We start from the raw sequence: 12,223 nt of genomic DNA on the forward strand, positions 1-12,223 counted from the left end.
TTTATTAGAGAAGAGAGTTAAAAGATCCAAAATACTATATTTATTGTTTATTTTTTATATTTATATAAAAAATAGGAGACAAAAAAGAGGAAAAAAAGTCGTGGAACAATAGGTATTATAGATATAGATTAAATTGGATGATAAATCATTTTATATTTCAGTCAAGGATTATTTTTTCTATTTATAAGAAAAAATGGGAGACAGAAAACAAGAATAAAAAAAGTCATGGAACCCTAGGTATATAGGTATATAGATATTAGATTAGATCGGACGATAAGCTATTTAAGATTTCAGCCATCACCGAATTATTTTATTGCATTAGATAAGGGTAAAGAGTTTAAAGACCCATAATATATTTATTAATTTTATAAAAAAAATACGGGACAAAAAAGTCACGTACACAACTGAACGGTGGGAGGAGGTAACGAAAAAAATGAAAAAGAAACAGGAAAAGGACATGTAGACAGAAAAGTTGGAAACAACGGTGGTTCACGGAGAAAAACTTCAGCTCTTTAGTATTTGGTATATCTCCTGCAACTAAAAAAATAAAGTGTGCATATCGTTTTGGTGCGACAATTGTCTTGGTTCGTCCGTCTGCAACCCCATGCGATTGATCCCACCTCCGTGCGACAATCACGGCAGATGTTGATTTTTCTTGCATGCAGTTGTTGATTTTCCTTGCATGAGACCCGCGTGCGGTGGCAATCATGATAGTTTCCTTCCATGTAAAAGGAAGAGCTCCCTCGCGCGACCATCATGCTTGTTGTGATATAACTTTCTTGTATAAAAAAGCAAACTACTATCAATCAATCAAATCAAATCAAATAAGAAATTATTCTCATCAAGAGGTTATGATTTTCCTTCATGCAAAACAACCAAACATGATTATCTACCACGTTGCGGTGGCGGTCGCGCCGCTGGCTGATGGGAGGTGGCCATTCACTGGCCTTAACTAGCAAGAGGACAATCTCGCCCTCGCCCGCGTCGTCCAGGAGCTAGCAAGAGGCCAATCTCGCGGGGTCGATTGCGCCCAGGCCGGGCACTTCGCTGATCGTTGTTGATTCCTTCTGCTTTTTGCAGGAACGGGCATACATGATGCTGCCGGTGGCGAGTACGTGATCTCGAGGCCTTCGCGTGCCCCCTGTAGGACACCAAGGAGCTCGATGTTGCCGACAGGCTGATGGCGCTCGTTGAAATCGGTGATTGTGAGTGTATAGACCAGTGTCAAAATTCAGTCAACCTTGATAATCTTTTTTTCCTATTTTTGTATGGTGCTTAATCTGCCGCTATACCATGGCGAGCCATTGAGTAGGATGATGCTGGGGACGATGATGAGGAAAAAGATGATGGGGTTCATACACCATTGATATTTTCTATCTAATCTTTGCATGACTCGATTGTCACGTGTAATTTTGTACCTTCGGATAGTTTCATAAAAAAAATACTAAGATTATTGCTAGTAATAATACAAACAGGGACTGTTTAAGGTAGTGAAATATCTTACCACATCATTTCTCTGAGCTCTAGAATTAATAAGGTGGTAGTATGTACTACTAAATCATAATCTCGAGCTGGTAGCCATAATTGGCTTCTTGCTAGAAAGAGATAGAATGCTAATCGAATTTACATAATCTTGTGATGATGTTCCCACCTCTATGAACAAGCAGGCATGACAGTTTAGAAGAAATTAGCAGTAACTTGATATTTATCTTTTGTTGGTGAAGTGAAAGCAGCAACAACTGTTGGATTGTTCAGATAAGCAAGGGAAATGGTTGTTTTTGTCTCCTTGTTTTCTTTAGCTCAACAGACTTAATTTATGACTATGGCGTTGGTTATTTATGCATTCTATTAGACATTAATGATTCATTCGTGATTTGTTGCCTGTAGATGTAAAATAACAATCATACTAATATCTATTGCTTTAATATTTGTCTGATATTTTCATGTTTAAATGGTGTAAGTTTTGTTCCTTTTTTCTTTGAGATGGATTTTTTCTTTTTTTACTAATAACCCGTAGATGATAAAGCAGTTGAAGGCAGAATCAAGGATGATAGCACTGTCGAAGGCAGAGCCACCGATGACAAAGTTGTTGAGACAGAGCAAAGAATGATGAGGACATTGAGGATGGAATAAAGGATAATATGGTCATTGAATGTCAAGTCACTAATGATAAACCTATTCAGAGCAAAGTAACTAATGGTAATGCCATTGAGGATAGAGAGATTGAAGGTAAAGCCACTGAAGAGGCAAAGGAGATTGATATTTGGATGAAGCTCCGAAATGTGATCAGATTTGGGGCACTGACTATGGAATTGCTAATACTGAAGAAAACCTAGCTGATAATGGCAACTAAGTTTCATATGAAAATAATGAGGCTGCTCTTGAGGTTTCTCTCTACTCTTTGGTGCTAGAGCATGGTTGTTCATCACATAAGTTTCATACACTAGCTCCTCATTTATCTAGGATTTACATTCATGCATCAAAATTTTGGTTCTCAGATAGGAAAGCTTCAGTTGCAAAAAATTCAGTTTCTGGGCTTCTGCTTGTTTCAAAATCTTGTGGTAATGATGTTTCAAGGTAAATTATAATTACGTTCTACCGCTTGTTTCCCTTATTGTTGTTAGCATCAATTTTTTCAGATCAAAATTTAAGAAGTAAGAACCTAATTTTGATGTAGGCTGACATTTTGGCTATCGAGCACATTTGCCTGAGAGATTGTTGCACAAACATTTGGTACTTCATGGCACTCAAGTCTATTTAAGGTTTTCAGCACAAATGGTGCAAAGAAGCCTGAGAGGAGTTTTGCTACAACATGATGGAAAAATAACTACAATGATAAGTATACCCAATATCATGAAGCTGCTAGATGATTGGCGTGAACCTAGCACATTGTAGATGCATTGGAGAATATGTGGTAGCATATAAAGGTTAACCCTATTACTGTCTTGGCACTTTCCAAAAAGTTGAGTATGGCTGCTATAAAACAGTGATGAGTAAAACCTACTGCAAACTAATTCATTTTTTAGTTTTCTGAAGGATTTTCATTTCACATGCAATGACACCCCACATACAAACCCCTGTAGAAGATTTGTCAACTCCAAAGATTGGGAGGTTGTTAGGGCTTTCTAGGTGATCAGCAATATAGGAGTTTTTCTATTAATCTCTGGAAAACTGCATTTGATGATGCATTCAGCAGAAGTTGTCCTCTTTGTGCTGGTGGACATGAGTGTGGATGTTTACCCGTGTTGGCAAAATTGGTATGCTTTCAGATGCTGATTTTTGTTTCTTTGGTAATGGTATCTTTTATATGAAGTCATGAAATTTTTTATGTTTCTATCAGGTGATGGAGCATTGCGTAGCTCATTTAGATATTGCTATGTTTAATGCCATCCTTCGTGAATCAGAGAATGAGATACCCACGGATACTATATCTGATCCAATTGTGGACTCAAGAGTTCTACCAATTCTAGCTGGCGACTTAAGCTTTGGATCAGGCACACAACTTAAGAACTCTGTATGTGCTTAAATTATGAAATGCTTGCAATTGCATGATGAACAAACAAACAACCTAGAATAGGGACTATGCATGACACCTCCCTTGCACTATTGATTGTTAACACATGATATATACTTCTGTAGGTTAAGAATTGGTCCAGATGGTTGTCTGATACGTTTATAGTTACCTATCCAAATCTAATTATCTTGTTCTGAAAGATATTACCTTTGTCTTTTTTCATGTATCCTAGGGCCCTTAAATTGATGGTTTATAGTCAAGTTAGAAGGTAAAATACTAATGATTTCTTAAACTTTATAACGGTCTATACAACATGAAGACTTATGTAATATTGGTGTTCCATATATCATATTTATAGGTAATAGTACAACATATGTTCATACATATGTTATCGTAACATTGTTTTTACCGTTGCAACGCACGAGCATTTACCTATATTTACATATATACTCGAACCTATGTACAGGATGGTATGGAGATGCGGCGAAACTTATTCGTGGATTTATTGGCGCATGAAAGAAATAAATATCGGAGATTTCTTCCTGCCGATATAAAACATTATCTTAGCCGCATCACGGAAAGATCTATACAGTAGAGCCTGTGAGCCTACGACGTCACGCTCTCCGTGACTGTGTTAAATTCATAAACTTTGCTTTTTGGATTAAATGTCACTTTAACGTTGGTATTTAATTTTTACAGTATTATTATCTTATCGTGCGATCCGTGTGTTTTTAGTACAAAATGTTAGCTATCCCGTAGCAATGCACGGGCACGCTACCTAGTATATATATTAGGTATAGATATAGAAGATAGATATAGATACAATAACAATGTGCTAGTTTTTGCTCCTTTGTGAATACATACCATAAGCGATACGAAACAAGTCGTTCAATCACTAAACATAAAGTACGATTATTATTCATACACGATATGATGACGCAACTAATGGGAGTATACCATTATTATTCATACACGACATGATGACGCAACTAACATGAGTGCGATTGTTATTCATACACAATATGACGACACAACTAAGAGGCACAACAAGACATATTGGGTTACTAGGACAACACTCTTTGGTTGAGCACACCTTGCGACACATCACTTGCCTCCTCCACCACCACCACCTCCACCCCCTCCTCCTCCCCCTCCTCCTCCACCGCCGCCGCCACCACCACCTCCTCCTCCGCCGCCTCCTCCTCCACCGCCGCCACCACCACCAGCTCCTCCACCGCCGCCTCCGCCTCCACCCCGCAGTCCCACTGCACTGTGCTGACGCTTAGCAACATTCACGTCCTTAGCAACCACGCTACCATGCACAATGCTCTTGTCCCTAAGCACCATGGCATCCTGTCGCTCCTCAACATCATGCCGAAGGGGCACCACGGAAGGTACCTCCCGCTCCTCCGTCAAAGTAAGCTGCAGGAGCAGCATGCCGACAATGAAGAAGAGGAGACCGAGCCATGAGGTTCTCTTCCTCACTGACACCATCATCTTCACCTTACACGAACTCACAATATGTGTTCCCTATTACTGCAAGGTTGAGGTCGCCATACATGTTGAAGGTGGCCTGCAGGACGGGCTATTTATGGGTTGACGGAGGAGGTGGGGGGATTTCAGCCATGGAATTCATAATGATAGGGGATCATTGTAGTGAATTATTGTGGCTAAGCTACCTAAGCTTGATCGACAAGCTGGGGACATGGTGGCATATGACCCGGCGAATCAAACCAGGCTAAATTCTTTGGCACGCATCTATATATGCCAATCTAATCGCCCCGCCCGTCCTGTCTACGTAGCCTACGTCTATACGGACGTCTTCCCGCTTGTCACTTCTACAGCCATGACGCCTGCGGAGCTGGAAACGGAAGCAAGAAGTCCGAAGTCCGCAGCTAAACGCAATGCTAAGGTGCTAGCCACCTGGCCGTTAATTTTGTGTCCAAGAAAAAGTACAGAAACGTGCACGTGTAGCGTCGACGCCGGCCTCGTACTGGGTCACCAAGGACGCCGGGAGGGTCGCCGCCTCGTTCGACCACGAGGACGAGGGCGTCAAGCTCGCCGCGCCGTTGCCGGTGGCACACGGGCCTGGCAGTGGCTACGTCCTCCGCCTGACGGAGGTCCGCGCGGACGATGATCACGATTACAAGCTAGCGGAAGCACGTGATTGCGCACAGGATGCACGGCGAGGAGGTTGCAGAGCCGCGAGATGACGTCCCTGCGGATCAGGGAGCAGGGAACGGTGGCGGCCTACTGCAAGGGCTTCTTGATTTCTACTTGATGCTTTTAGCTAGTCTGGGTCATAGCCTTTGATTATTTGGTAGCGAGTCTCTTTCACTCAGTAAATTTGCCAGAAGCAAATTGTTTGGTCGGTTGTATATCCTCAAGATTTGGAAACGTCATTATTTTTTTTCAAAAAAATGTTGAAAAATATGTTTCCATTTAAATGAAAAACTAAAGAGCACCTTGAGTGTTTTAAATAGCTTTTTAAAACTGTACAGTTTTTTACCCACGAAAAACTAAATCACTTTCAACAAGTCTATGAAACATCGTGTCCAAGACTAAGAGCTCAAAGGGTTTTTACTTTCCCGAATTGTAAGCGGTTTTTACCGGTTTAGATATGAAAATTTTGGTCCGGCGATCCCATGCAAAAATCCTAGATCTACCACTGGCCTTAACCAAGATCTTGTATAAAAAATTGGATATGCTTACATATGAGCATATGCAATGAATTTTGCAAAATAAAAAAAGGAAAAAAACACAGTACTGGAACGCGCATTGTACCGGCAGAAAAGAGGCCAAGACGACGTGGTTTCCATTCCACATCGTTGTCGGGATCGTTATTGCTCCCACTAATTATTACCATGCAGGTTCTGTCCGGTCATGTTCTTGCTAGTGACGGGTTTAGCCAGTTTGGCATTCGCGGCCTGTCTACGCCTCTGCTTTGCATGCGCTGGCCTATGCGGTCTGCTGGGGTTTTAATGTTTTAAAAGTTGAGTGTCCGTCCGTTGTACGGGATTTTCAAACAATACACTGGATTTTGAAAGAACAAGGCACATATATTTTAAAAATAAGGCGCACATATACGTACACAATTTAGTATAAACCCTATAAAACATCAAGAAGTATTTATAATTTTCATTTCGCATCGGCCTTGGCGCCTCTAAGATATAAAAATACCAGAATTCTTTCAGATCATAATCATTTGTATCAGTAATTTTCATCCAGTGTTTCTCTCAAAGTTAACCCGGCACTACAAATATAATGGTAGATCTGAGGCAAACTTGTCTTACCAAAGTTAGAAAGAACAAAGTGCATGAAATCAAGCATCTGTTTTTTTTTTTATAAAAAACACTCAAAAGAGTGTTTCACATCTAATATATATCTCAAGGAAAACAAAAGCTACTACAACGGTGGACAAAAAGACACAAAATGACCTTTAAAATATAAGAGTACATCAAAGACCAAATTGATCTTCTATCGGACGTCCACTGCCTGTTGGAGTTTGACGATCGTACTATAAAGACAGGGAAGAAAAAGGGCCACCTGCAAACACCCTCGCCAAACATGGCTTTGAATTCCCCGAACATGGAGGAGAACTACAAGTCGTTGCATGAAAAAAGAAGAATAGATTACAAGGTTTAGTTTCTTAGGATTGCATTCACAACTTTTATGAATAGAACTACCATTACTCCCTGGCCTGGACGCCGCCGGAGCTCAACGCGAAGGTCCGGTGGACAGGAAGGACGGCGGTGGCTAGGTTCTCTTCACTGGTAGAGAACCGAGCTTTACTCCCGGTGGGGAACCCCCTCTAGTCCCGGTTCCCCACCCGGGAGCAAGCATCCGGGACTAAAGGGGGGGTCCTTTAGTCCCGGGTCAGGAACCGGGACTAAAGGAGGACCTTTAGTCCCGGTGGGTAACACCAACCGGGACTAAAGGTGCCTCCTGACATGCCACGATGGCCGGCACCTTTAGTCCCGGTTGGTAATACGAACCGGGACTAAAGGTTTTTTTCTTTTCTTTTCATTTTTTTGTTTTCTTTTCAAAATAGGTTTTCGAAGTCGTATTGTACGCTGCTAATTATACATTTATACATGCATATAGTATGTTTCGGTTCAAGCACAATGAACGTATTAAATCACACAATTCATATATATATATATATATATATATATATATATATATATATATATATATATATATATATATATATATATATATATATATATATATGCATGCATGCATGATATATATATTTACATGCATGCATGCATATGTGTATTTTACATTATATTATTTCATGTGCATATATTACAAAAGATTGCATTATAGTTGTTGTGACATAATAAGTTTCTTCTCATCCTCTAGCTTGGCTTCAATGGCAGTGTTGGGTCAAAGTAGAACTCGCCCTTGGAATTGATGACCTGCTCATTAAAAAATCCGGCTATAGACTCTTGAATTGCTTTGATTTGGTCTTGCCGTATGACCTTTTCCTCCAACCATCGAGTCTACAGGTTTGAATTAAAGGAAAATAAATTAATATATGTACATATATATATATAAAGACATAGTAACACAATCAATAATAATAATTAAATGAATATATAGTGTATTTTTAACGTACTTTGAGTCTATCTGTAGGAGTTCTTTGGGAGAGCACCTTGATAAACTTGCAAACATAGTAACCACAGTAGTTGTTCCTCTGTTCCTGCCTCAGACACCACTTTACGAGAAAAAGATTTGTCATCCAATCTGGTGATCCGGTGAAAGCTATATGTTTAATTAATAAAGATGATGCGATTCAGGGGACTTACTTTCAATGGGATTACATTCAGTGGCGCTTTGCATTTTTCCATGTGTTGCTTCTCAATAAAGGTTTTCCAAACACTGCCCAATAAAAAATTTGCAACGTCATCAGATATAGTTAATCATCATGTTTGTGTGTATATATAGTTGCTAGAGATCCCGAAATTACCTCTGGATAATATCTATCATATCTTGGTAGTCTTGTTGTGATTTTCTCATCGAGTCATAGATTATCAAGTGACTTTTCACCAGATCGATGTCCATCAATATCCAGTGATTACTGCATGTGTTTATAGGATATAACGCATAACACTCATTAATTAACTAGAATCAACATATGAGCCATTAAGGCTATGATCGACATGATTAACACTCACTTGAAGTTATAGGGAAAGAGTATATCCTTCTTGTGGCGTTGGTTCACTAAGAAGTTCATGAGGTTACTCTCTGACTCAGACTTCCAATTAGTCTTTGGAGTAATTGGGTCTTTGAATACTATATGGGGATCAACAAAACCAATTTCATTGCAGCCTTCCTTTCTGAGCTCTGTCATTGTAAATCTGCATATATATAGTACTTGTTAGGATAATTTATATGCATATAAACACATATGATGAGTTTAATAATAGATCGAAAGAATTATTACTTACAGGCAATAGCAGCTAATGATAACTTTGTCCAGAGAGGTCAGGTGGCATAGTTGATGAAATTCTGCAAAGTCAACATACATAACATCATCGCCACGGAACCAATGTTCGTCTCTAATTCTGACACCAACGCAGAAGTCTCCACTAGTAGACGCCTGCATGTACCACTTGTTTAGCAGGTACATTTGCGTCCCCAGATCAGATAAGGCTTGAGGGTTGTATAGACTCTGGCCTAGTACAAATTTTTTCTTCCAAATATCAACCTCCGCCGCACTCTCAATGTTTCCATCACCAAACATCTGGTAAAGGTCGAGACCAGTCTCATCAAGAAATTCACCAAGGTGATCCAAATCGACATCCGGAGGTATGTTTGCCTGATGCATTAATCCTAAATTCGAACCATATTCATTACCAACAACTAGCGGGGGGATTGATTGGTGCGCTTGTTGTCCGAGTTGGGCAACTCCTTTCCCTGCCCGCTTCTTTTTCTGTGCCGCCTCAATTGACTTGGTGAGAGTGCGGTCATAGTCTGATAACGTTGATTTGGACGGCTTACGAGATTCCCGCTGTTGTTGCTGGTAAGAAGTCACCTTTTTTCTTAAAATATCCGGAGCTACGAAGAAGTACGGTTTCTCCGGGTTTCTCCTTGCTTCTTGATTCATTTTAAGTTTGTCATAGAATCTAGACATGTCTTTTTTATATGCATCAGTTCCTTCTTCCTTCTCTTCAGATATTATTTTGGGAATAGCCCTTGGTTTCACGGTGGCTTTCTTTGCAGGCGGGGACTGGTTCTTCGTTTGAGGGGCTGGCCTCTTGCTAGGCTTCTTGGTAGGCGGGGGCGGGGGAGGCGTTGGAGACCTCCTTGGAGGTGTTGGCAGCGGCGTTGGAGACCTCCTTGGAGGTGGCGGCTGCGGCGTTGGAGACCTCCTTGGAGATGGTGTGGATGCAGCCTCGCCTTCCAACACAATGTCATCGTACAGAGCACTATGATGATCTGGCGATTGAACAATTGGATTTAGGTTGGGGGAGGATCTGCTACAAAAAAAGGAATGACATATTATTATGAGCAGATTGTTAATTATTTAAGCCAATACAAATTAATGATGTAGTGTTTTCATCCGCACGTACCTATGGTGAGGTAGTTCAGGAGGAGGTGGAGCCGACATCCCTGGAATGATGATGTAGCGCTTGCGCCATAGAATGAATGTCTTCTCCGCTTCTCCTAGAGTCTTCTCGCCATCACCTCCAGGAATGTCAAGAGGCAAATCACTAAAACCTTTTTCAGCTTTATCTACCGAGATGGTAGCATATCCTTCTTGGATTATATTCCCATGAATCCTTGGTGTCTTGGTTCGGTCGATAGGATTAACAAGACCGATAGCCACCTTGATTGTGGAATTCTCCTTCGGAATGTGTAGCTCACACGTTGTACAAGGTTCAGTGACGTCATCCACAGGGAAGCGCAGTCCTGTGTCCCCTTGATTTGGTATCTCCGTGGAAGCGCAGCTGCTTTTCAACTGAACAGATTGGCTAATGTTGATTCCTGGCTCTGATGCCTGCTTGCTTGCACTCACTGCTATTTGCACTTGCCTTTTGATTTCCTCCTGCATTCTCGCTTCAAGGTTTTTTTCTCGCTCCTGTGCTTCACGCACCGCTTCCTCCAACCTCTAGAGCCGCTGTGCCTCTTCTTTCTTCTTTCTCTGGCGACTTCTGTAGGAAGGTCTGTCCTGAGGGAATCCATGCTCCCACGAGACACTTCCTTTGCCTCTAGTTCGGCCACCATGTTCAATAGTCCCGATGGCGTATGTCAGCTCATCCTTCTCTCTGTTGGGCCTGAACGCACCACTAGCAGTAGCTCTCTGAGCATAAAACAATCTTTCTGCTGCTTCTTGCAGTCTTGCGCCATAAACGCACTTCCCTGTCTCCTGGTCTAGTGTTTCCCCATGAGCGAAAAACCAATTCTTTGCACATTCTCCCCACTCGAGTGATTCTGGTCTGATACCCTTGGCAAGAAGGTCTGTTTCCATTTTGTTCCACTTCTTAATGGCAGTCGGGTAGCCACCTGATCCCAAGGTATGGTGGTATGTCTTCTGTTGGGCATTACGTTGGTTCTTTATCACCCGACTCACACCCTCTTCTGAAGTCTTGTACTGTACAAACTCATCCCAATAGGGCCTCTGCTTTGAGATTGGGCCTGGGACAGTAAAATCTGGTGCTATGTTCTTCTTGACATACGTCGTGTATAGGTGTTTCTTCCAAGTCTGAAACTGGGTGGCCATCTTCTTCATTGCCCAATCCCTAACTCGCTCCTTCAATTCATCACCATCTATTATATCATCATAACCATCTGTTTGGAGCGTGAAATGTACCAAGACATCATTCCAAATTAATGCCTTGTCACGATCGGAGACAAAACTGATATGAGGAGCATTGGTCTTCTTCTTCCATTCACGGGTACTAATCGGGAGCCGGTCCCGTACAAGGTAACCACAGTGGTGCACAAATTTCATTTTATTCGGCCCTCCCGGTTCTCCTGTATCCACATTGAACTCCGAGATGATGAAGCGACCCTCCAATGGCTTTTTGGGACCTCGAACATTTTTACTCTTCGTTGTAGTTGTTGATGTCGATCCAGAGGGCTACAAAACATAAACATTATTTTTAATGTCATGAGCACACATAAGACATATGATAATATATATATATAGCTAATAATAAAAAATATATACTTGGCCAATATGTTGTTGCTCATTTTGTTCAAGAGCTAAGTACTGACTCCCGTTATCTACATCCTCTTGCACGTTATTTTTAGCACCATCATCGCCGGCAACTTGAGTGCCAGTGTTGATCAAATTCATCATCAACTCCTCCTCATCCATATTTCTCGGGTCGGCCATCTAGCTTCAAAAAACAAAACCAATATATAGTACGTCAAATCTTTGCTTATTACATGCGTAAAATCTACAAACAATATGCATTATTAAATCTTGCCCCTCGATCACGGACGCAATTCGCCACACTAGGACGAACTACGTCGGTACTAGGGCGAATTAGGGCACGAGAAAGGGCGGTGTGACAAGAGTGGCGGTGCTCCACTCCGCCGTATATATGTCTGTACACATGGGTGAACGAGGGCGGCGGTGCTCCGCCGTATACATAGAAACGCATGGACGAAATGCATATGAATACAAATGACGTATATATACGTGTCGGCGCGGTGGCCGGTGTGCTGACGACGATGACGTGAGGCGGGCCG

The 12,223-nt window shown here is 41.5% G+C and overlaps 1 pseudogene; it reads left to right on the top strand.

Moving 5' to 3' along the window:
- The first annotated feature begins 1,180 nt into the window (after positions 1–1,180).
- On the top strand, positions 1,181–3,711 carry LOC136479632 (uncharacterized; annotated as a pseudogene).
- The last annotated feature ends 8,512 nt before the right edge of the window (positions 3,712–12,223 follow it).

This window comes from Miscanthus floridulus, chromosome 9 (assembly GCF_019320115.1).
Source record: "Miscanthus floridulus cultivar M001 chromosome 9, ASM1932011v1, whole genome shotgun sequence".
Classification (NCBI taxonomy): Eukaryota; Viridiplantae; Streptophyta; class Magnoliopsida; order Poales; family Poaceae; genus Miscanthus; species Miscanthus floridulus.